General features: G+C 46.1%; 1 long non-coding RNA gene across 1 annotated transcript; it reads right to left on the bottom strand.

The window, feature by feature from the left end:
- Positions 1 to 19604: 19604 nt before the first annotated feature.
- On the bottom strand, positions 19605 to 25826 carry LOC138843940 (uncharacterized). Its single transcript, XR_011379162.1, has 3 exons — positions 22153 to 25826; positions 20935 to 21077; positions 19605 to 20211 (listed from the first exon to the last, which is right to left on the bottom strand). It is a non-coding gene; the product is annotated as an uncharacterized lncRNA (long non-coding RNA).
- Positions 25827 to 26621: the final 795 nt, after the last annotated feature.

Here is a 26621-nt window from a genome sequence, read left to right as displayed (position 1 = left end):
AGAAAGAGGTCTTCCATCCATTGGTTCACTCTCCAAATGGCTGCAACAGCCAGGACTGGGCCAGGCTGGAAGTCAGGAGCCAGGAACTCCGACTGGATATTCATGTGGGTGGCAGAAACTCGAGCTCTTGAGCCACCATCTGTTGCTTCTCCAGGAGCATTAGCAGAGAGCAGGATTGGAAGCACTCTGTGACATGGGAAGCCCATGTCTTAACTCACTGCAACACAGCCCCCACCCCTTCTGCTCTAGCATTTAAGCTGTTGCCAACATGAATAATTTTTCCTAAGAAAATGAATTTCTGGGGACCGGCACTGTGGTGTAGCAGGTAAAGCCACTGCCTTCCTCAGCACGCGGCTGTCGAGGTGTTCCTGACTGTCTTCCTGTCTTTCTTACGTTCAGGTGTTCAAAACCCTTACAGAGAGGACGGTGCCTGCTTCCACCTCTCCAGTAAGCGTCTCTTCACTTTGGTGACTAAGTTTGAGCTGAAGTCTACTTACTGAACTTTTCCCGGTCAGATAGAACCAAATCCTCTATGACGTAGGTGAGTTGCGTGTCCCTTGTCTCACAACATGAGGCATTTTAATGGCAGCTGAGGGACAGGAAGCATGCTAGCTCCTGGGCTTCCAAGGTTCAACAGGATGTCATTCTTCCCTCACAAGCTGGGAGTTCCTAGTTTAAGAACCTTCCTTACCCCATCAAATGCTTTCACCATGCTGTTAGAATTTATTAAGCAGGTATTTTTAGTTGAGATGAACATCACATGCCACAATAGTCTCCCTTAAAGTGCTTGATTCCTAGGCTCAGTGCATTCACACTTCCGTGCAAACGCAGACACTGTGTAACTGCAGAGCTTTCTCATTACCCCCGGAGGAAACAGCAGGGCCTTCACAGTCGCTCCCTATTCTGTGTCCCCCTCAACCCCTGGAAACCACTGGTCTACCTCCTTTCTCTGTGAATTTTTCCTATTTTGAACACTTTATGTAAGTAGAATTATAGGTCCTTCTTTGTCTTCTTTCACTTAACCTAATGTTGTCAAGGTTTATCCTTGTTACAGCATAGGCCAAGTCTTCATTCCTTTTCAGGGAAGAATATATTCCATTACATGGATGTGTGATGCTGTGAACATTCCTGTGCCATTTTTCGTGTTGACAAGTGTCCTCAAGTCTCTTAGTTATTTGCCCAGAAGTGGAGTGGATGGCTCATATGGGTCTGTGGTGTGTCGCCTAGAGACCTCCGTGACCAGGTGCTGGAGAAGGAAGCTAAAGCTTGCTCCTCGTTAGTGTGGTGAGAAGGAAGCTAAAGAACTGGAACCTAGAGACTGTTTGAGGTGAACCTGCCTTCCAGATGTTGCTGAAGGAAGCTGAGGTCCTCTATCCCAGTTTGTAAGAGGCCTTCCCAAGGCCTCTGCAAAATCCTGACTCAGCTGCTTGCCTCTCACTGCGGTGGCTGGTCTCCTTTCTGTTCCCGCGGGGAACTTATCCCCTGTCGTCCTTTGCTTTGCATCTTGACACCATGCTCCAGGATTGCATGATCCATTTCTGTGTGGCAGGAGACCAGAGTCAGGCCAGTTTCTTTCTAGCAGGTCATTGAGGCTTTGGGGGTTGGGAGGGATGCATGTATCACAGCAAGACATGGAGATCCAAATATTAGAGTCTTTTCAAGCTCTTTCAGCCTTCCTGCTGTGTGGAATCTTTTCTGTATGTTGACCAGTCTTTCCCCCTCTTTGTTTCCTTTTCCTCATTCTCTTGTTTACATCCAGGTTTCTCCAACTTTCTTGTGCGGAGTACGTTAGCTACCCATTGGTTTCTCCTTCTTGAGTTTAACTTGGCCATTTGGTCCATCTTTCCCAGCCTAAACTTCTGTATACTAAACTAAGGTAACACTCTGTAAGTAGAAAATATATACACACACTCACACAAACACTCACATACACTCACATGATGCACATATACATGACAAACACGCACACTCACATACACAGAGCGTTCTCCACCGTTTAGTTAGCTGAAAGTGTTTGGACTCCAGATTTCTCAATTCACATATAATAGTCTACCATCAGAGTTCACAGAAACACAGAAATATATTCAGGCTAGCAATGGCCATGCTGGTTCATCACTGGTTGCCTCTGAAGTGCAGGAACCTGGTTCTTCTGATAATCACATTCCTCACTCACACACTCCTTCCTATCACACTAGCTTGCAGATATTGACTTTGAAATAAATTAGAATAAAATGAAATCTCTATAGCTCCTTGTGCATAGAAGCCTTTAATACAACAAAAGCTTCCTTTAAAATCCTTACTATAGGCCGGCGCCGCGGCTCACTAGGCTAATCCTCCGCCTAGCGGCGCCGGCACACCGGGTTCTAGTCCCGGTCGGGGCGCCGGATTCTGTCCCGGTTGCCCCTCTTCCAGGCCAGCCCTCTGCTGTGGCCAGGGAGTGCAGTGGAGGATGGCCCAGGTGCTTGGGCCCTGCACCCCATGGGAGACCAGGAAAAGCACCTGGCTCCTGGCTCCTGCCATCGGATCAGCGCGGTGCGCCGGCCGCAGCGCGCCGGCCGCGGCGGCCATTGGAGGGTGAACCAACGGCAAAGGAAGACCTTTCTCTCTGTCTCTCTCTCTCACTGTCCACTCTGCCTGTCAAAAAAAAAAAAAAAAAAAAAAAAAAATCCTTACTATAAAACAGTGATTTGGTCCCCTAATAGCCCCTGGATAAATAGTGATGTGTTGTGAATTTTCACAGTATGACACTAAAAGCCTTTAAATTGAGTGTTTTTATTCTATCACAATGAAGAATTTAGACATTAATAAATCCTGCTAAAGCCCCTAAATGAAGGCTTATTATTACAGTGGACCACCAAGGAGCTGTTCAATAAAATTCTTTGAAATTATTTTAAAATTATCAGAAAACAAGAAATAAAAAGTATTAGGAGCACTGTTTGGATTATGGGAACCAGCAAGTGTCATTCTCTGTAAGTGGAACCACCTTAGATGACTGTTACTGCTCAAGTAGGATATCAATCAGAAAGGGACAGAAAGCATGCATGGCACAAAGCACATTTGCTTTTTAAAATTATCTTATTGCAGTAGCTAAGGCATGTTATCTGTGTTTTACAAATAGTGATAATAGCATGTGAGGCATTCAAGACACAGCAAACAGGGCAGGAGTTGGCCTACTAGTTAAGACACACACATGCTATATCTCGGAGGCCTGGGTTCAATTCCTGACTCCTAATTCCCTTCCTATTAATGTACACCCTGGGAGGCAGCAGGTGATGGCTCAAGTGGTTGAACCACCACCACCCACACGGGAGAACTGAATTCCATTCTCAGATCTTGGCTTCAGCTAACCCGGCTTTGGCTGTTATAGGCATTTGGGGAATGAACCAGCAGATAGGAAATCTCTCTGTCTGCGTCTGTCTCACTCTACCTCTAAAATAAATAAATAAGTATTTAAAAAAAAAAAAAACCCACAACAAATGAAAGTCAACTTGTCTTTGTCTTCACTGCTTCACTGCTTCATTTTATGATAGCTTGGCCTTTCTAAAAGATACTTGAGGGGCAGACATTTGCGACAGCTGTTAAGATGCTGCTTGGAGTTGGGGGCAGGGTGGGGAGACCATGGCATTATGGTCCAGTGGATTAAGCTACTGTCTGCAACACTGGCATCCATATGAGTGCTGGTTCGAGAGTCCTAGCTATTCCACTTCTGATCTAGCTCCCTGCTTATGTTCCTGGGGAAGCTGCAGAAGATGGTCCAAGTGCTTGGGCCCTTGCCACCCACATGAGGAAACCCAGATGGAGTTCCAAGCTCCTGCTTTGGCCTGGCCTAGCCCTGGCCATTGTGGCCACATGGGGAATGAACCAACAGGTGTATGATCGATCTCATCTTGCTCTCTCTCTCTCTGTCTTTTAAGTAAATTTTAAAAAATGCTCCTTGGGTCAGGCATGGAAAGCCAAGACACTCTGGCAAAAAAAAAAAAAACAATATGACTGGTTTAATTCTGTAATTAATACACAGTTATTCTTAAGTGTTGAAATTTAACTGAAATGTGATCCCTGTTAAACATAAGAGTAGGAATAAGAGAGGGAAGAGATATATAATTTGGGACATGCTCAAGCTGACTTGCCCCAAATGGTAGAGTTAGAAACATACCAGGGGACTCCAATTTAATCCCATCAAGGTGGCATGTACCAATGCCATCTCACTAGTCCAAGTGATCAATTTCAGTTTGCAATTGATCATAATGAAAGGACTAAGAGTCAAAGGGAGCACATAAACAAGTCTAGTACCTGCTAACACTAACCGATAGAATAAATAAAGGGGAGAGTGATCCAACATGGGAAGTGAGATACTCAGCAGACTCATAGAATGGCAGATGTCCTAAATAGCACTCTGGCCTCAGAATCAGCCCTAAAGATATTCGGATCTGGCTGAAAAGCCCATGAGAGTATTTCAGGCATGGAAAGCCAAGACACTCTGGCAAAAGATCTCTGCGAGTGAGATCTCAGTGGAAAGAACAGGTCTTCAAAGAAGGAGGTACCTTTCTCTGAAGGGAGGAGAGAACCTCCACTTTGACTATGACCTTGTCTAAACAAGATAAGAGTCGGAGAACTCAGAGGGCTTCCATAGCCTTGGAAACTCATGACTGGAGCATAGGGAGATTACTGATGCCATAGACAGGAGTGTCAATTGGTAAAGTCAACAACAGGAGTCACTGTGCACTTACTCCTCATGTAGGATCTCTGTCCTTAATGTGCTGTGCATTGAGATTTAATGCTATAACGAGTACTCAAATAATATATTTCACTTTGTGTTTCTATGGGGGTGCAAACTGTTGAAATCTTTACCTAATGCATACTAAACTGATCCTCTGTAAAAAAAAAAAAAAAGAAAAGAAAAGAAAAGAAAAGAAAAGAAACTATCAACTCCCAACTTGACTCTCACTGGGATTAAACATGACAATAGGTCTGATCTGATTTCATCATCATTAAAAAAAATCATCTATTATTTTTCACTTTATGTTTCTGTGTGGGAGCAAACTGTTGAAATCCTTACTTAATGTATACTAAGCTGATCTTCTGTATATTAAGATAATCGAAAATGAATCTTGATGTGAATGGAAGGGGAGAGGGAGTGGGAAAGGGGAGGGTTGTGGGTGGGAGGGACGGTATGGGGGGGAAGCCATAGTAATCCATTATTCGTACTTTGGAAACGTATATTCATTAAATAAAAGTTAAAAAAATAATCATCAAAAGAATTAAAAATGAAAACAATAAAAAAATAAAGAAAAAAAAAAACAAAAACAAAACAAAACAAAAAAACAAAACCCTAAATGAAAGATCTCTGTGAGTGAGATCCCAGTGGAAAGAACAGGTCTTCAAAGAAGGAGGTACCTTTCTCTGAAGGGAGGAGAGAACTTCCCCTTTGACTATGACCTTTTCTAAACAAGATAAGAGTCGGTGAACTCAAAAGGCTTCCATAGCCTTGGAAACTCATGACTGGAGCATAGGGAGATTACTGATGCCATAAACAGGAGTGTCAATTTGTAAAGTCAACAACAGGAGTCACTGTGCACTTACTCCTCATGTAGGATCTCTGTCCTTAATGTGCTGTACATTGAGACTTAATGCTATAACGAGTACTCAAACAGTATATTTTGCTTTGTGTTTCTCTGTGGGTGCAAACTGTTGAAATCTTTACTTAATGTATACTAAACTGATCTTCTGTAAAAAAAAAAAAAGAAGAAGAAATTATCAACTCCCAACTTGACTCTCACTGGGATTAAACATGACAATAGGTCTGATTTGATTTCATCATCATTTAAAAAATCATCTATTATTTTTCACTTTATGTTTCTGTGTGGGAGCAAACTGTTGAAATCTTTACTTAATGTATGCTAAACTGATCTTCTGTATATAAAGAGAATCGAAAATGAATCTTGATGTGAATGGAAGGGGAGAGGGAGTGGGAAAGGGGAGGGATGCGGGTGGGAGAGACGATATGGGGGGGAAGCCATTGTAATCCATAAGCCGTACTTTGGAAATTTATATTCATTAAATAAAAGTTAAAAAAAATGCTCCTTGGGGCATCCATAGCCCATATTGAAATGCCTGGATTCATGTCCTGGCTCTACTTCTGATCCAGTTTCCTGCTAGTGCATTCTGGAGGCAGAGGATGATGGCTCAAGTGCTTGAGCTCCTGTCATCCATAGGGGAGACCATGACTGAGGTCTTGGCTCCTAGCTTTGGCCTGGCCCGACCTCAGCTGTTGTGGGCATTCAGGAGGTGAACTGGAGGATGAAAGATCTCTCCATTTCTTTCACTGTCTTATCTCTCTGCCTTTCAAACAAATAAATCATTTAAAAAGATATAAAGATATTTTATTTCATCTTACAGTAACTATGTTGTGACAAATAGAAATAGGCTTGAGGAAGTGCTAGGAAAAAATTTGTTCATACTGTGGGTTCCTTCATTCATTCATTGTTCTAGGTGTAGTAAAATACAAAGGAGTAAATGGGAATTGTATTTAGCTTATAGGAGCTAACTTGTCTCATTAGCCAAACAGTCCATAATTTCATAACAAGTTAAATCAAAGGGAGTAATTACACCGACTGACACTGTAGGTAGGCCAGGTGGGTTAGATCACTGGGCTGGATTAATGAGGAAGGCTTATTTGAGGAAGTAGTTGGAGTTGAGGCAGGTCCAGGAAAAGGGATGAGTTCTGGGATAGGAGTGGAGGGATGGATAAAAGTCGGAGGGAGATGGCTTTATAAAAACCAACGAATTAATTTCTTTTCCTGTGGTAAAATATTTGGGCAGGAATTATTCAGAAACAAGAATAATAGGTCAGGCAAAAACATATGATAGAGAAATTCAACACAATGGATAAGAGCTTGGCTTTTAGCTTGTAGATCCATTATTGTCACCCCAGCAGTGCGCTAGGACCATGAGGGGAGTGGTGTTGAAAAGCTGGATCATTCACTATGCTCCTAAATCTGTACAAATGAAACTCGTGAAATTTGTCCACCTTATATAAATAAAAATTATTTAAATAAATAAATAAATAGCATCAACAAAAAGAAAAGCTGGATCAGAAGGTTTTCCACAACCATCTCAGCAACTTGGTGCGGTCTAAAGCCCTAGAATCTGCGTTTTAAAGTTCTTTAGAAGATCCAGCCCATCGACAAAAGGGTGGGAGCTGTTGCAGATAATGGAGAAATACAGGAAGTTTCTGAGACAGAGTTGAAACTGCAATTGCGAGAAGCTGAATTTTACAGAACTGAGTGTCCAGGATGAGACAAACCCACATTTAGGAAGCTAGCTGGGAGTCGTCTGCTTCTCTGACCCATTCAGCAGTTACTCACTAAGTAACTTCCACGCGCAAGGTGCTGCACACAAACCGGAGCCTCCAAACGTGGTGCCCAGCAGGATCACTTGGGGTTCCTAAAGACTCCAGTACTCAGGCCGCACTCCGGTCAGGGGCATCAGGGGCGTGGCAGTGGACCCAGATGTCATGATTCTTAGAAGTTTCCTGGGCGATTTCAGTGGAGCCAGAGGTGAAGACCCTCTGCTTTAGAGGTAACAGGTAAAGATGTAGTAGTGCCTTTTCCCTTGAAAGCTTGCAGTTTTGCGGGGGAAGTCAAACACGTGCAGGTAAGTGCATTTACCATCCTGCATTAAGATCTGCTCAAAGGCGGGAGATGGCGATGCTGAGTACCGATTTGTGAATTTTGGTAGACTCCATCGCTGAGTCAAGGCTTCTGTCAGGGTATAGGGGGAGAAAGAAGAATCTCAGTGGAAGCTGAGAGAATTGTTTCCTGACCTCACTCCACATTGACATTTATTCTGTGTGTGCACTGCAGGATCTTACATCCTCAACTTCCTTACCCTTCTCCCTCCTTTGTACTGCCTTAGCATATCCAAACCTTCACCTGTTTCTACACAAAGGTTCGCAGGTCCCATAGCTGAAGAACAGCCTATGACTGGTCTTACAGTCCTGACCACACACACCCAGTAGTACTGCAATAACACCGGAAAGTCATCCTCATAAAACTTAGGTCACATCCTGTTACTCCTGCTTTCAAAACCCTGATGACTGGTTACACCTGTAACCCGGAGTAGATGTTCTCACAGGGTATGCAAGCAAAAGCTGCTCTCTTTCCCTCCTTGTCCCTGGCTCCTCTGTACTCAGGGGACCCTGTTTGGGGCTTCACAATGACCCTCCACCCCTCTGCCGTCTGTTCACAGGGCAGCTCCCTCACTTCCTGTCGCCCATTCTGGCCACTAGAATCGCAGCTGCACCTCCAGAATTTCCACCCCCTTACCCTGAGTCACTGTTCCCCGTAACAATTCTAACACACGATGCAGTTCACTGATTATTGCATTTATTATTGGTTAACGGCGAAAGCTGTTAAGGCTGGAGTGTTCTTCCTGTTGTGATCACAAAAGCGTCCTCAGGGCTGGAGTCGCACAGGTGGCACTATGGGAGCCCAGTACCTGTGGAACAAGGAGATGAATGGATCACGGCGGAGATGCAGCCGCCTGGTGACAGAACTGGGAGCCCCTGAGCCCAGCGGTGTACTTGCGGGCAGATTTGGTAGATTGGGTAGTGGGGACTTTTCTGGGTGAACCGGCTGTCCGTGGGCTCTGAGGATGAATGGTTCCTTCTCCAGGAGTACTTGGAACCCCTTTGGGGAGCATCCAGGTCTGGAGAACACAAGAGCAGGCATAAGGAAAGAGAATAAGTACCCAAAGAGAGCAATTCCTACAAGAGCGCAGATGGCCAAAGAGACACTGAAAAATCACTTCTGAAGGAAGTCTGGGAATGGAGGCGATGGCCAAGGGAACCCAAAAGTGCGGGAGATTGAGGGTTAGGGGAAATTTTAGGAAAAACTGGAGAAAGTCAGGTAAATGTCGTGAACCAGTGCAGTGTAGCGTGTGGCAGAGGGTTGTCCTGTGGCCCCGGGGTGAACTGGGCAATACCAAGCTAAGGGCGGTGCACACTTCCCAGCTCTGCCCAGAAAGGCAAATGACCTAACTGGGAAAGTCCCCAGACCACAGGAAAACTCACCCTAGCTGTAAGGAGGTTGCAGTTACGAGCGAACGCCTCCAATCAGTCTGCGTCTTAGCCTGGCTCCCTGTGCACTGCTTGGGCTGCGGTCAGCTTGTGGCAGGCTCGCCTGCCGCTCCTTTGCAGCACGTGCAGAAAGCCTAGTCCTGTTCTCTCCGACTGCTCCGGTGGCCTCACTCGGCCACTTCCAGCGACACAGCTCTCGTTGAGCAGAGAGGGCTCTGGAGTGGGGCTGCGGGGGTTTGGCTCAAAGTCTGGTTTTATTAGTTCTCAGCTGTGTGATCACACAACTTTTTTAGCTCCTTGCTTTCCTCCTCTGTAAAATGAGAGTATCAGTGGTACCTTCTTCAGAGTGGTATTGTGAGGATTAGTTGTTCAAGGAATTTACATGCTCAGTGGTTGTCAGGCAGAAGCCTGGATAGGAAAAGTGTTAGGCCGTGGGTAGAAAGTTCCCAGTCCACTTTGGTCCCAGTCCATTTCATTTTCAGGGGGACTTTTCTCTCAGTTTCCTCCCTCTGTGCTCCGATGGTGTCGGTCGAAATAGGCATCGTGGAAAATGCAGTCAAGTAGGCAAAGAGCTGGGTGTGGAAAGCAGAAGGCTGGGCTGTGAGCCTGGGGTCTGTTTTGGAGTTCCTTATAGTCACTTCCTCTTTCTTACGTCCAGAGTCATCGTGTAGGAGCAGCCGCCCCTTTGAACTTTTTTAAATTTAGAGAAGTTCTAATGGCAGCTGAAATAAGGAACCATGTTTGGAAAGAATTAAACAGGCTCAGATGAGAGGCTGAAGGAGAGAGTGCAACGAGGAAGAGAGGAGAGCCAGAAGTGATTCTGAGATTTTGTGCCTTGGTGACTAAGAGATGACACATGTTGCCGTTGACACAGATAAGGAAATCTGAGGGGCAGATGATTTCCTGAGGAAGATGGCCAAGTTTGCTTTTGGATATGTTAAGATTCAGATGGGCGATGCAAATGGCCTGGGGTCAGTGTGTGATAAGAGACTAGACTTGAATGTAGAAGATGACAGTCTCTTAACAGGGCCTCTAATCCTCTACCTTCTAATTTACTCCCTGGGTTGCAGCGTCCAGTCTCATGTTCACACAGCACCAGTCTGGTAAGGCCACGTCCCTGTTTATCCCAGACGTTTGTTATCCTCTCTCTGGCTTTATTTCTTTGGTGGACTTGTAGTTCCCTGCAGGTAACAGTACCTCTGAGCTTGAGTGGTATTTGTTTTCCTTGCCTTTCCCTTCCCCAGAGAGAATGTAGGTTTATCAGAGAAGATGGATTTCATTCATCGCCAATATTTTTCTTTTGAAACAACCCAGCATAAGACAGTTCCTCTGCAGAACCAGCATACCCTGGTCTTTGCCTCCTGGTGGAGCATCTCTCAGAGGTTTGGGTCACCTGCAGGAGTGGACGGTCAGTGTGTCATGGTCCCGTCCTGAGGAAGTCTGGTGGACACAACCCATCTACCTGGAGCCTCTGGTGCAGCCCTAGGTCGCAATCAACACTTGAGCCCTTCTTGCTTCCTCTTCTCTGTTCTCTGTGGTCAAGTCACCATGACAGCTTTTTCACAACATCTTACTTTGCCCCGAGATAGCATGGGTCAGTACTGGGCCTATGAAGCTTTAACACCAGCTCAGTTCACCACTCAGAAGGTTTTTCTTAAACTTCTAGCAGAGGTGTCTTATTTTTCAGTAGTTAGAGCTGCTCATGCCCTCATTGTGTCTTCATGACCCTGAAATCCAGCAGTACTGATGAGATTTGAACAACTCTGTTGTAAGTGCGCCTACTGCAGACTTCGGTGGTCTGGCTGGCATTCTAGTGGGACAACGTAGGGTTTTCTGGAGATGGAGGGCATTATAGAATTTAAGAACGTCAGGGACATTAAAGTTTTTCCAAAGTAAAATCACACATACATACACACATACACACAATTACTGGAATGACAACCCTGCAAAAAGGTTATCAGTTTCTGGTTAAGCATTCCTGTTCTGTAAGCCCAAAGATGATAATCATAACCTCATCTATAAGAACAAAACCATAGGCGCAACCAGAATATTTAGTACAGAAATAAATCACTAGTGTACAAGAAGTAGCAATTCTGTCTGTTGGACATTTATGAAAATGTTTATGATTCAAAGCCAACTTTATATCATACTTAAAAGGAGCTGTGAAAAAGAAGGTGGAAAGATATGCAAAATAAAAGCAGCTGTTATGCTTAGGCTGTGAGATTTTTGCATAAAGAAGGTCAACCTCAGCAAAGTCAACTGAAGTTATAGAAACTCTAAGAAAAAAAGGGCTTAGAACAGAGAGGAGACAGAATATGAACTCACAGCCAGACCGAATTTGTTAAGAAAAAATAAACTCACAGAGGTTGACCAACTACCAGTGTACACAGACAGAAAACTTGGCAGGGGGCCCAGATTCCAGCAGGCTAGGTGGGCTAGGGGTGGGTGAGGGGCGAGTAGGTGGAGGTGAGCTTCTCTGTACTGGTTCTTCAAGTTTGGCTCACTGGCTTCCAAACCTGTGGAAGAATGCAGCAGGTAGGGTAGGGAACAGTACAGGGTGTGAGACTGAACTGGTCTCTTGAAAGAAGGCAGGGGCAACAGGAACCTACAATGGCTGAGGCTCAAGTCCTTGTTCCATCAGAAACAATTGGCTGTCAGTATGGATGAGAGGATCATATTTACTTAACTATTTTTGTATTTATAATAAAAATAATGTTTATAATTAATTTTAACCTCATTGAATATTAACACTATGATAATGATTTGGAAACTGGATGAAAATTAGTCTTCAGTGTATTAAGTGAAAATAGATCTATTGATATTTAGGGGGCAACAGATTTATACCAACCTAGAGGAGATATATTATTTTATCACTTTTGATGTACTGATATTTAAGTGTTTATCAAATGTATGTGCTGATTCAAATAAAGTGCAAATCAAATTTTTTTTTGTTTTATCCTAAATTGGTTGTAAATTTAGGAATCTGGGAACTAGGGCTATCCCAGACAGATTAATCTGTTATTTTTTCTACTCAGAATCATTCACCATAATTTTATGAAAACTCCCTCTCAATTACATAAATGAAAAGAACTTCTAATTCTCATTGTAAAATAAACTATTTTTAAAAAATATTTGCAAATGACTGGATTTCATTTTTTTTACTGCTATATAGTATTCTATAGAGTACATATCCCATAATTTCTTTATCCAGTCTGCTGTTGATGGGCATTTAGGTTGATTCCATGTCTTAGCTATTGTGAATTGAGCTGCAATAAACATTGAGGTACAGACAGCACTTTTATTTGCTAATTTAATATCCTTTGGGTAAATTCCAAGGAGTGGGATGGCTGGGTTGTATGGTAGGGTTATATTCAGGTTTCTGAGGAATCTCCAGACTGACTTCCATAGTGGCTTTACCAGTTTGCATTCCCACCAACAGTGGGTTAATAATGTCCCTTTTCCCCCACATCCTCGCCAGCATCTGTTATTGGTAGATTTCTGAATGTGAGCCATTCTAGCTGGGGTGAGGTGAAACCTCATTGTGGTTTTGATTTGCATTTCCCTGATTGCTAGTGATCCTGAGCATTCTTTCATGTGTCTGTTTGCCATTTGGATTTCCTCTTTTGAAAAATGTGCGTTTAAATCTTTGGCCCATTCCTTAAGTGTTTGTTTAGTTGTTGTGGAGTTTCTTGATCTCTTTGTAGATTCTGGTTATTTATTTATTTTTGAAAGGCAAGACAACTAATAGAGAGAAAGAGAGAGACAGAGAGAGAAAGAGACAAAAAAGGAAGAGAGGATAAGGGGTCTACCATCTGCTGATTTACTCACCAAAAGCCTGCAACAGCCAGGTCTGCCTAAGGTTAAAGTTAGGAGCCAGGAGTGCCATCTTGGTCTCCCCTATGGATGGCAGGGGCCCAAGCCTTGGGCCATCATCCACTGCCCTTTCAGGCACATCCGTAGGAGGCTGGACGGGAAGCAGAGAAGTTGGGACTTGAATCCACACTCTGATAGGGGATGCTGGAGTTGCAGGAGGCGACTTAGTTCACTGTGCCATATGTAGCCCCGTGCAATTGACTTTTAGCAAATAATTTTGACTGTGTGTGTTGGGGTTTGCCTTCATCTTGCGTCAGGTTGTCACACTGCTATGCAGACACTTCTGTTTCCTCTTTGCTGTGTCGTCTCTTCCTTGCTGGAGAGATGCCTTAGTTTATGGGAGTGCTGACTCGGGATTTGGCTCAGATGGGCAGTGACTGGATGGACTCTTCCATCTGGGGCATTTGGTGGATGCATCTGCCTGAAAGGAACTCCATGTCAAAATCAGTTTTTTCTGGGGTATCTGGGACAGAACTGGGATCAGAGAAGTAAAGAAGGCATCATGTTTAAATTAGTTAATATTTTTTGCCACTATGATTTTAATGAGAAAATCTTTTAATCAAGATATTTTTAATTTTAAAAAGTCCAACAATCAAGTAGACACATTCATTCTTTAAAATCCACATTCATTCTTTAAAAGCAAATGCATTAGATACTTAAGGAAAGGAAAACAAAGCGGCACTTCAGACTACCTAGGTATCCAAGCACGAAGGTGGGGCTGCCTGCGAAGTGGTACCAAATGGCCTTGGGGGAAGGGCGCTGCATAATGATTAACCAGGAGAGCATTCTTCTGGCCTGAACTCAGGCCTCCTGAGGCTGTGGGCATTTGTACTTGCCTAGCAGCAGTGTTGGATCAATGGGCAAAACACTTCCAGCCAAAAAAAAAAAAAAATATATCGACTGCTGTCTCCAGCGTCTCCCTAGTGAGCATCTGTGTACTTGGAGATCTGGAAGAACTTACCTTGGTTGCAGAGGTCTAGAATCTGTCACTTAGATTTTACTGATAAATGAAAACTCATCCCTGTTTCACTCTCTCTCGCCCCACCCCGCCCGTGGGATCCGTGCCCTCTCTCCCTCCTCACCCTACTGCTTCTGATTTGTTTGTTTACTCTTTTACATTCTAGACTTCCTGTGCGGGACGGCTCACGGAGTTGCGTGCAGCACAGCTGCAGAGTTGCTGGGACAGCTTCCAGCAAAGCCTCTGTGACTGCCCCAGCGCTGATCTCTTAAGTGTCTGGTGGACCAGGCAGCTGGAACAAGGTCTCCTAGTGTCAGAAGGGTTAAAAAGGAAAGTTCCTCCTGCTGAGGTCCTCCTTTTGGCACAGTTCGCAGCAGCCGTCCGGATTCCTGCTGTGCGTGTGGCCTTAGGGCCTGGAAGGACCCAGGAGCACTCTGGCCTGAGCAGTTAGTTACCTTCTGCTTGTCTCCTCCCAGACTTCTTCCCTGGTTTTCTGGGGTGACCGAAGTGTGTGGGGAGCAGACTGCCACGTATCCAGTGTCTCCCACAAAGTCAGTGATTTTGGTAGTAGTGATGTGGGGAACCAGGCAGGGAGTTAGATGAGCAGGGATTTTGGCCAGCCCTGCATTGTAACTGTATCCCCTCATCTGTCAGTGTGATTCGCCCACGTTTGCACGATGCACCGGTTTCTCATCCGGGACCAGAAGGAGGAGATGCCATGGTGGCCACATGGAAGTTAAAGTCCACATGGAGGCACCATGAAAGTCTCAGAAATCTTTTAACATAATGGACTCCACCTGGACACCACCCAATTTGTATATTCAATTAAGGCACCACCCCTGCCTCTTAAAAGAGGCTGATAACATGAATGGTTCCTTTTTTTTTTTTTTTTGCTTTTGGTCATGCTTAGGGAATCCTTATCTGGCCCCTAATTCCCTACTTTCTCCTTGTAGGCAACTCTCTGGCCCACTTGTGATGGATATCTCTCCGTATGGAATGGGAAATCCTGCTTTCACGTGTGCTCAATATGCTTGCCTCTGCTTTGAATTCTTATCTCTGTGGGAGCTAGAACACAGAATCTAGATTAAGATACCCAGGCCCTAAACAGTAGAACCATGTCAATACCTATCAAATAAGTGTGGTCTGGAAGATGCATCATGGAGTACTCCAGTGTGAGAACAGCCTGGGGAAACTCAAGATTGCATTACTGACACAGAGTCAGCATGCCCGGGCAGCTTCCAGGTGCGCTGAGTTCACCAGGTGCGTTCCGGCCCTGGACTGGCTGTGGCAAAGTTCCACACACAACAGGAGTTTATTGTTCACAGCTCTGGAAGCTGGGACGTCCAAGATCAAGGCAGGTTTGGTGTGTGGTGAGCGCCCACTTTCAGGTTCACAGAGACTTCTCACCGTAACCGCACATGCTTGGGGGAAGAGGCAGCTAGCTCTCTGGTTCTCCTTTACGGGAAGGGCACTAACCCCTTTCTCAAGGGCGCCACCCTCATGGCCCGATGGCCTCCAGAGACCCTGCCTCCTCACACCATCACTCTAGGGTTTAGGATTTCAACGCTGCAATTTGCGGAAGGGTCACAACAATCCCCTTTGGATCCGCCCCTTTGAAGCTGAGCCCGTACCCCTACTGCCTTTGCTTTTTTGGGCCCAGCTTCTAGTTCCGCTGTAAAGATTAACTCATTAAGGTAAGAGAGTGACTCAGGGTAAAGCCAGAGCGGAGACCCTGAATCATAAAGACTTGAATTGCCCCAAGAGTCAACAGTTAACGTCTCAGTGCCAGCTCTATTCTGAGAGCTTTGCAGGAACTCTCAGGCCCTGATCAAACAAAGTCATACCCAGTTTTCCCTGAGACCCAGACAGACTGGAGCCCACCTTTGCCATTCCACAGGAAACACTCTGGGCCTTACCACTGACCAAAGGAAGGCCACTCGCACCACGCACCAACCAGCGGTCCCCACAGAAGTGGATCATGCACTGCTTATCCTCAGCGTGGGACTGCGACATTCACTGCCTTTAGTCCCGTGGGGAGCCTGGGACCCGAGCAGGAGCTGCCTGACTGCTCGCTCTGCTCTTGGCAATCAACACCTGCTTCAGTCTCAGTGACTGGCCTGTTGGATGAGCTGATCCAGTTTTGGGGGTTCTGTAGCAACTCCAACCACTTTTGGGGTACTCTGCACACCTGCCTTTTCCAGCCCCAAGTTCTCCTTGAGTACATGTGCCTACTGGCGGTGTTGTGGGTATGGATACATTCTAATCTTTTTCCAGGTCCTTGTCTCACACAAAGATAAGCCTTCTTTATCATTTTCTAAAAATTTTATTTGTTTATTTGAAAGTCAGAGTTACAGAGAGAGAAGGGAGAGAGAGAGAGAAAATCTTTTATCTGCTGGTTCACTCACCAGATGGCTACAACAGCCAGGGCCAGAAGCTTCATCCGGGTCTCCCATGTGGGTGGCAGGGGCCCAAACACTTTGACCATCCTCTGCTGCTTTTCCCAGGCCATTAGCAGGGAGCTGAATCAGAAGTGGAGCAGCTGGGACATGAGCCTTCATCCATCTGGGATGCCAGTGTCACAGGCATGTAGCTTTACCTGCTATGCCACAACGTCGGCCTCAAGATATGCATTCTTATTGCAGGTATGTATAAGGTGTGCCGAGTGGTGAGATTTATTCAAAAGGTGAGAGAGTGAATACACAATACACTTGAGTGTGGGTTGCCCACACAGGGAAAAATGCCCGTTATAAGTGGGTTGGAGGATTGCCTGAAAGGAGATGGGGAGGGGAAGAGGGGGAGGGGAAAGAGGGAGAGAGAGAGAGACAGAGAGAGTCAGAGAGAGACAAAGACAGACACTGAACGTGCACAAGCGAGCGTCCGAGTAGCACCTCCAGCTGTGGTCCCTAATGAGACAGGGCTCTCCCCGCTTGCTGACCTTTTTTATGAGGTAGAGGGTGGTGCCTCTGCGTTCTTGAAGCCACCTGGGAATTTTACGATACCTCTGTAAATTCCATGTGGAGCTTAATATCTATTTTTCATGGCCACCCCCCGCACCCGCCGTCTCAGATGAAAGAGGTACATCTTGGAAAGGGGGCATTTTGATTGACAGGTAGGAGGCTACATTACACTGGGGACTTGCAGGGTCTTCCAGCTCACTTGGACCTAAACTAGCTACCTGGCCACCTAGTTACACCACATCAGCAGGAGTGAGCTGAACACAAAGGTTAATGCACCTCTGTTGTGGGCACTGGGGCTCCAGGCTGGACTTATTCCAGATCCTTCCTTCCAGGCAGGAAAGAATTCAAGGTGGAGGCAAGCAGCATTTATTTAAGGCAAAGGAAGGCCGGCGCCGCGGCTCAATAGGCTAATCCTCCGCCTTGCGGCGCCAGCACACCAGGTTTGAGTCCCCGTCGGGGCGCCGGCTTCTGTCCGGGTTGCCCCTCTTCCAGGCCAGCTCTCTGCTGTGGCCAGGGAGTGCACTGGAGGATGGCCCAAGTGCTTGGGCCCTGCACCCCATGGGAGACCAGGAGAAGTACCTGGCTCCTGCCATCGGATCAGCGCAGTGCGCCAGCTGTGGCGGCCATTGGAGGGTGAACCAACGGCAAAGGAAGACCTTTCTCTCTGTCTCTCTCTCTCACTGTCCACTCTGCCTGTCAAAATAAATAAATAAATAAATAAAGCAAAGGAAAATACACATTCAAGAAATCAGTGTAGGAAGATGAGAGAGACAGAGCAAGAATGAGAGAGAATGAGAATGAGTCCCCACGCCCCAACTAGGTGAGAAAGAACTGAAAAACTCTTCAGTAAGTTTCAGGCAGTCTTTTTTCCCCATTATTTAGATATTTATTAATACTATATGTATCCATTATTTATATAGGTATTTGAGTCAATGTGTCCTCAGAACCAAATCACATTTAGAATTAAGTACATTATAAGTTTCATAAGCAATTTTTCCCTAAGAAATATTTTATTTAATGAGTACAGATTTCATAAGTACAACTTTAGAAATATAGCAATTCTTCCCACTGTGCCCGCCCTCCCACCCCCACTCCATCTCTTCCTCCCTCTCCCATTCCCAGTCCCATTCTCCATTAAGATTCATTTTCAGTTAACTCTATACACAGAAGATCAGCTCTATACTCAGTGAAGATTTCAACGATTCAGGCAATCTTTTTATACTATTGGGAGGCATAGTGGGGTGTCTGGGTAGGGATCAATTGACTCTTCAAAGTGGGCAGAGTTTGGGGTGGGGCTTGATTACCCCCCATTTCTGTGCTCTTTTTTGGAACTGTCAGCAGTGTCATGGCATCAGGTGCATATGGGAGAGGGAGTGCCAGCCATGGTAATTTTATTACAATGTCATTATAATGACCTAAAGATCATCCCAGGGACACATCCTACAGCCATAGTGGATATTTCTAGCTGGCGCTTGTAAGTTTGCCACATTGCAAAACTTGTGGTTTCTGCTACGTGGAAGTGGGAGGGGGCCTTGGTGGTACACAGAAGGGGGGTTTGGGCATTTCAGACCAGGCTGTCATGCAGGGGCAGACACAGCTGCTGCTCCAGTCTGTCAGGGTTTCTGCCATGGCCAGCTGGGGCTGTCATGCTGCGGGCTGTCCAGTCTCAACCCCTCTGTGTCCGCTCGTACTCACCTATGTCACCTGCAGGACCAGCCTGTCTGTTTCCAGGGAGGACAGATGGCATTTGGCCTCCAAATAGAAAGCTACCCCCTTCTAATCTCTGCAGTGCCTTTCTGAGCAGGGGCCTGCCTGTGGTGTTTCCCCTCCCTCTGCTTCTGTCTGTCAGAGCTTGGCCAGTGTCTGACAGGCTCCGTTCTCCCTGCCCTGGCTCTCCACTTCTGATGGAGTCTCCAATGCCTGTTCTTAACAAGTGGGGGCTGCTCTCTCACTGGCTTCTCCCCTTGAATGATCCAGAGAGGCCTCGCACATCAGGTAAGGAGATATTGGTGACATGAGGTGATATTAAAAAAATTGAATCATCTCAGCCAGTTTGTGCTGACAAGTACCACATTGTGTTTGATTTATAATATATTTTAAATCAAAACATACTATCTAGCTTAAATATATTTGTAAGAGTTTTACATGTAAGATATATGAGAGAATATATGTGTAAGATAGTTATCTTTGCATATCCATTCTAGCTTCATACATATTATTTGAACGTGTGTGCATATATATATACATATATTTCCCCCCTCCCCCAGTTTGAGAGAGGTGCATAACTCAGGACTTGTGAGCAAGATGTCTCAGCATTGCCACTGTTGGCGTTTTGTCCTGTGTGTGTGTCTGTGTCGTGGGGCCATCATGAAGCTTTTAGCAGCCTCCCTGACCTCTGCTCACCAGCACTGCCCCGACCTCCATCCCAGTTCTGATGACAACAAATGTCTCCAGACGCCCCCAAAGGTCCCATGCTACCCAAGGCACACTGCCCGACGTGCACAGCCAATAGTCTGAAGTAGCCTCTGGAAACCAGCCCAGCTTCCTTACACTGAAAGTACTTCTGAAAAGCTCCCTTTGTCTCTGGAATGTGGCAGATGTGCTGTTCTCTGTAAACAAACATTCAGAATCCTTGAGAAGAGATACGCAGGTTACAGTTTAACATTTCCTATCTCTTGCAGGAGGGCAAATTCCCAAGGGAAAGGAGCCACAATAGAAATTCTTGGAACATGAGAAGTTGAACGTTTGATTGGTTTAATGCGGGGCAATGGCTGGGCGGTGTCTCTCCTGGCCCCACACATGGTGCAGCCTCCTGCCAGGACTGGCTGAGCCCACTCATTTGTCATCTTGCTCCTTGTCACCCACACAAAGCCGTCTTTCTCTTCTGCAGGCAATGAGGATGCAGCCCTCCTTGGGGTCCCCCTGCTCTGTGTGTGCACTAAATTTAGAACTGAGTGAATTTTCTGTAATGATTTGTTTACACATCTGTCTCTCAGTAGGTGATGAGTTCCTTGGAGCAGGGGCTCTGTCCTCCCCACTGTTATGCACCCATCTTTTGTTGAGTAATCCTGGGTCTGTTTTCACATCTTTCTGAACTCCTTTCCACAGTTCCCACTGTCGTCAGCGTCACTTCGTTGCTGTTAGTGCTGTGACTCCTGCCTCGCAACCTGCTGGGCGCTCCATCCCCTTTCCTCCTGGACTGGAAATGTCCCCTTTGCTTGAAGCAGATCTTCCCAAACACCAGACCACCCTGTTTCCCTGTTCTGGGTCCAGTCTTCCTCACTCTCATGACTGGTGGCGTTGTGGCAATGTTTCCTGGCTGTTGTGTTCCAAGTTCTTGCCTGTGCCTGAGGTGAGAATTCAAAGCAGAGACATCCATCAAGTGCAAGAATGGGAGCAGGGTTTATTTAAAGAGAGTTCACATTTAGACATGGACGGGGCAACCCCACGAGGAGAGACATGCACCATGAGGAGAGACATGCACCATGAGGAATATCTGCCTGTGAGGATGGAGGAAGGGAGGGAGGAGGGAGGGAGAGAGAGAGAGAGGGAGAGAGGGAGAGAGGGAGAGAGGGAGAGAGGGAGAGAGGGAGAGAGGGAGAGAGGGAGAGAGGGAGAGAGGGAGAGAGGGAGAGGAATCTTCCCTTTGCCGGTTCACTCTCTAAATGGCCATAATAGCCAGGGCTGGGCCAGGCCAAAACAAGGATCCTGGAGCTTCATTCAGATCTCCCATGTGGCTGGCAATCATTTGGTCCATTTTACACTGCTTTCCTAGGCACATTAGCAAGGAGATATATTGGAAGTGGAGCCCATATGGGATGCTGGCTTTGCAGGTGGCAGCTTAACCTGCTGTGCCACAACACTCGTCCCAAGTGAATAAATTATTTTTGTTTTTTAAAATTTATTTATTTGGAAATCAGAGTTACAGAGAAAGAAAGAGAGAGAGAGACAGAGAGCCAGAAAGAGACAGAGAGATCTTCCATCTGCTGGTTCACCCCCAAAATGGCCGTAATAGCTATGGCTGGGCCAGGCAGAAGCCAGAAGCCAGGAGCTTCTTCTCTGTCTCCTACCTGGATACAGAGGTCCAAATACTTGGGCCATCCTCTGCTGCTTTCCCAGGCTCTTAGAAGGGAGCTGGACCATGGGAGAATCAGAATCCTTGAAGCAGTTGTGATTTAATTAAGCAGTTTGCCACTCCACATGACAGGACTTTCTGTTAGGTGAGATAACACAAGTTATTCATTTTAAGATTATTTTGAGTAAGGATCTCATTTATTTATAGCCCAAAGCATCCAAATCATTTTGTTGTTGCATATATTCATCAAGATGGCATATTAAGAAATTAAATTGGGGCCGGCGCCATGGCTCACTTGGTTAATCCTCTGCCTGCGGTGCCAGCATCCCATATGGGTTCCAGATTCTAGTTCCACTTGCTCCTCTTCCAGTCCAGCTCTCTGGTGTGGCCCGGGAAGGCAGTGGAGGATGGCCCAAGTGCTTGGGCCCTGCACCCCATAAGAGTCCAGGAGGAAGCGCCTGGCTCCTGGCTTTGGATCGGCACAGCGCCGGCCGTTGCAGCCATCTGGGGAGTGAACCAGCAGAAGGAAAACCTTTCTCTCTGTCTCTCTGTCACTAACTCTGTCAAATAAATAAAAAAGAGATTAAATTTATAGATATACTTAAATTTGCAAAATAAGAAGCTAGTGACTTAAGGTCAGTCCCCCAGCTTTTGTGAAGTTTGGATTTGGCTATTTGATTGCATTTACTTTTTTTTTTTTTTTTTTTTTTTTGAGATAGGCAGAGTGGACAGTGAGAGAGAGAGAGAGAGAGACAGAGAGAAAGGTCTTCCTTTTGCCATTGGTTCACCCTCCAATGGCCGCCGCAGCCGGCACACTGTGGCCGGCGCACCGCGCTGATTTGAAGGCAGGAGCCAGGTGCTTCTCCTGGTCTCCCATGGGGTGCAGGGCCCAAGCACTTGGGCCATCCTCCACTGCACTCCCGGGCCATAGCAGAGAGCTGGCCTGGAAGGGGGGCAACCGGGACAGAATCCGGGACCCGATCAGGACTAGAACCTGGTGTGCCGGCGCCGCTAGGTGGAGGATTAGCCTATTGAGCCGCAGCACCGGCCTCATTTACTTTTCTACTCATTGTAGATCTTGTGTGAACCTTTTGCAGAATTGCCCACAAGAGATCATTCTTTGAACACTCTTACTGACCTTGGCTCCTGCATTGATAAATTCAAACCATTCTGGTTGCTAACAGCCCTTATCCAGAATAAAGTTCTTACTTACCTCCTTGCTGCAATGTTCACTGTTGACCTTGAATCTTCTCTCTCTACTCATTTAGCAGCTTTTCTGCTATCTAAGGACCCATCATCACTCTACCACTAAGTCTTGTTCTTGCTAGGTTAGGTTAGCAAATTTAGTTCCTGTAAAGGTTCTTTGTGAGATCCAGTTGATACACTAGGTTCTTGGCGAGCCTGTGTGTAATGGTGGTATTATCCAATCTTGTGGGAGCTCAGTATTCTCCCTGTGTTTGTGTGTGGATTGTCATCTTCAAGGTAGTTGCTGGCTGTAAATCTCTCTGTTTTATAATTCTGTGTATGCACTTCTAGAACCACCTCAGTTTGGTAATGTTCTTCCTGAACTGATGATTGCAACAGAAAACACTGTGTTCTGAGCAATTCAGAATACAATGAGTCTACATCACCCTTTATTAATACACTGTGCTTTTATTACTACCTCCTGAATTTTTTACATCAAAAAAATCTAGTATGATATGGAAATGGTACATATTAAATATGTAATTAATTTTAAATTCACATTTTAAACATACACATTTTCCAGTTTCCTTTAAGCTCTTTGTGCAACTGAATATTTTTACTTTAAATTTTCCACTCTACTATTACTCCTATTTTTATTGTTAACATTATTATTTTTATCACTGCTAAAATTTATAAGATCATATCTCAGTGGATGGCCTTTTGCTCGCTGCCGGACGCTCGCCCGCGAGAGTCCAGCGTAGTAAAGACACGATCGCTGCTTACTCGGTTCTCATGGAACTTTATTCATCCAGATGCAAGCGAAAGAAAAGCCAAGCCCTCCCTACACAATCCTATCCCCATTATATACCCTAGGTTCCCCTAGCAGGACGCTCCCAGCCAATGGCAAGTCTGTTCACATGCAGTCCATGCAGGCACAGTCCAATCAAGTCGAAGGGCACATAGTGCCTCAGGTCGAAAGTCCATCTTGCTCCATCGGGGTTGTTGGTGTCTTCAGGAGATCCTGTGGTTAGCACTTCCTTGACTTGTTTTGCTCAGCAGCCAGCACTTCCTTAACTTGTTTTGCACAAGTTGTTACAACAGGCCATGGAAACAGAAAAGTGAGGAAGTTCCCACAGGTGGCCAGCCTGCGGTTCCCCACATCTCCCCCTTTTTTCTTTATTAGTAGTATGGCGTGGAGTCGTGCCTGTCTTAGGCTCCCGGAGAGGCGTCACCTGCTTACCCGTCATTGAGACATTGGGGAGCATGCCCCATGCTCTGTCTTAGGTTGCTAGGTGCGCTCTCCAGTGATTACCCGTCATTGACTACCGCTCCATCATGCTGAGCCATACTTCCTTATGAGGGTCGGAGTGATACATTGCAAGCATGGGCTGACGTACAACCAAGTTGGTGCGTTGCTGGTGCTGAACAATGGCTGCAATAGCCCTGCTAATCACAATGAACCCTAAAAGTAACAGCACAAACAATCCTCCTATGGCTGCCCATTCTTTAACAGTTGACCATGTACCAGAGATCAATCTCCCTATTACAGAAAAGGTTGACCAAACTTCTATCTGGGCTCGGGTAGGGCTCTAAGCAGGCCCCAATACACTCCATAATCCTGGCCCCTAACAATATTGCTAAATATCACAAAGCAAAATACTCTAAACAGCATTATTGATTCTATTATTAATAGTCGCAAATATCAGCAATGCATAATCAATTATCACTCCAAAAATACCACCAAATACAAGCTAAAAACAAGACTATCAAAGGCACAAGTAGCAGTCTCTTTATAATTCTCACTCGCTCTCTGTTATAAGTTGGCCTTGGGCCTCATTCACTGCTTCCTCCCGTTGGTAGTCCTCTGTTTCAGGATGATCCAAGGCGTTGTCCCCCAGTGGTTCTGTGGGCTCCTTTGTGGGCTCCTGCTGGTCGTCGCCTTTTGCGAGAAGCCGGATCCTCCTTTCTGGTGTCCAAATGGGTTGTGTGGCTCCCTGTGGAAAGAAACAAACAGCTCCCCGTGCCCTTCTCAATAAAGGGAACGGGCCTTTCCATTTGTTATCCTGTAAATCCTTCCACATAATCCATTGCACTGATTCTTTTTTGGCAGGTTGAGAATAATTCGGCTGGAGTTTTCCCATTTTTCTTTTTATTTAAAAAATTAATGGTATATAAAGCAAGGGCTAACGCATCCTTGTTAGATACTGCATATTCCCCCTTTTTGGAATTATTTTCCAGGCCCTTCGGGCCAAGTCTCTAACCTGCACCAAAACTTCATTAGGGCACCTTGCCTGTTGGTGTTCATCATTGAATGTGTCGCTCCCCGTCTTCATGGGGGAACGACACTAAACCCTGCCTAGGCTTCATATCCGAGTCACGGCACCATTATGTCGCTCCCCGTCTTCGTGGGGGAACGACACAGGACCCTGCGCTGTTCTTTCGTCTGCTCGGCCCTCCCCGGGTTTGCTGCTGGTTCTTCCCGGGTTGGCTACTATCCCTTCCACCTCCGTGGAAGGGCAGTTCCCCCTGGCCGCATTCCCCACTTCCGCAGGGGAGCGGCACACCGCCGGCCGGCTTTCTCGGGGGCTGCACGGGTTCCCTTAGATGTTCCCCATAGATGTTCCTGGTGCATGCCGTCTCTCTCCTCCTTTATAGTCCTCCTCCGCCAATCCCAACTCGGCTGCCCACATGCCGAGTACGCTGCTCTCCTCCAATCAGGAGCAAGTCCTACAGTTTATTAGTTGAACTGGAGGCAGCTGTGCGGAAGCTGTTTACTTCTCTCCCAGCGCCATATTGTGGGAGAGCAGATGCATAGAATAAGTCCTAATTCGAGTAACTTAGTCTAGTCCGGATTGCTCCCCACAGAATGCTCCTTCCCCACTGAGCATGTCCTCATTCCAGGGAGCTCGGCCGTTTCTAGCTTTCTCTGTTGCTTGCTTTCTGGCCAGTTCTCTATAGGCCGCCAGCCAGAGCAGAAAGTCTCCTCCACTGAGCACGGCCTTAGCCATATTTTTCCAGTCCTCTGGGACCAACCCCTGAGTCCCTATATTGTCCAGAACTGCTTTTGTGAAATGTGCATGCGGCCCGTACAATTGTACAGCCTGCTGCAGCTCCTTTAAGAGCTTATGATCCACAGGGGTCCATCCTCGGTTACCCTGACCATCCAAAATAACAGGAAAGACTTGTCCTACCTGATGATATTCCTCCCAATTCGGGGGGGCGCCACGTGTTCCCCCCGCGGCTGTCCTGTCTCTCATTATAGCGGGGCCTCTGTCTATAGGCCCATCCTCGAGTAAGGAATCGTGCTCACGAGCCATAGATTTACTCAATGTGAGAGGTCGCCAGGCTGATGCATTTTCTATTGATAAGTTCCCACAGGTGGCCAGCCTGTTGTTCCCCACAGCTCGCTAGTTTGCTCTCTGTACATATTGTAGGTTCTGACTCTTTCCCCGGTATTTTTCACTTTCACTTCTCTTGCAGAGTTGACATAACCACCATGGAGTCTTCCTCTAAGTCACTCAGTGACATTGTTGAACAGGATGGGCCTGAGTAGGGAACTCTGGGTCATTTCTTTGGTTGATGAGTGCCAACTCTTCAGGTGACTCTGTCCATGCAGCTGTAATACACCTCACTGCATTACCACATTAAATGCATTTTCTGAATTTAAGATGTCCTAGGCTGGCTATTCTCCGATTCTGCTGTTTCCCTTTCATTCCCAGGAAGCAATGATGTGAAAACTGGCTGATTTTAGTGAGTTGGTATTGGCTTCTAGGGATCTTTGTTTTGTATCTTTTCACGAAGTATCCATTTCATAATCTGTTTTAAATTTTGCAAGCAGTTGCAAACCTAGCTGTCTGCAGTTCCTGAGACATCTGCTACTCCACACTGAAACAGGATTAAGATTGATGATCTCCATTTTCAAGCCCATTTTCCAATTTTCCATAATTTCCTCAAGTTTATTAACAGTGATTTAAAGCTGCCATTTTCAGTTCCAGGGAATTAATTGTATAGACCTAGAAATCAGAGTGACTTGATTTTATGCACGGAGCAGGAAGCTGCAGAGCCAGCGTTGCTCACCTGGTTCTAGAGTTTGTGTAAGCTGAAGTTATCAGCAAATATTTAACAACAAGATGAACCACAAATTATGAAACTAGTGTCATGGGTGTTTGGGTATGCAAACAGAGCACCCCACTGAACATCTTATTTTTTTTAAAGATTTATTTATTTGGGGGCCGGTGCCGTGGCTCACTTGGTTAATCTTCCGCCTGCAGCACTGGCATCCCATATGGGCACCGGGTTCTAGTCCCGGCTGCTCCTTTTCCAGTCCAGCTCTCTGCTGTGGCCCGGGAGGGCAGTGGAGGATGGCCCAGGTGCTTGGGCCCCTGTACCCGGCATGGGAGACCAGGAGGAGGCACCTGGCTTCTGGTTTCAGATCAACACAGCGCTGGCCGTTGCGGTCATTTGGGGAGTGAACCAGCGGAAGGAAGACCTCTCTTT

Source organism: Oryctolagus cuniculus, chromosome 10 (assembly GCF_964237555.1).
Source record: "Oryctolagus cuniculus chromosome 10, mOryCun1.1, whole genome shotgun sequence".
NCBI lineage: Eukaryota > Metazoa > Chordata > Mammalia > Lagomorpha > Leporidae > Oryctolagus > Oryctolagus cuniculus.
This window is presented reverse-complemented; position numbering and strand designations above follow the sequence as displayed.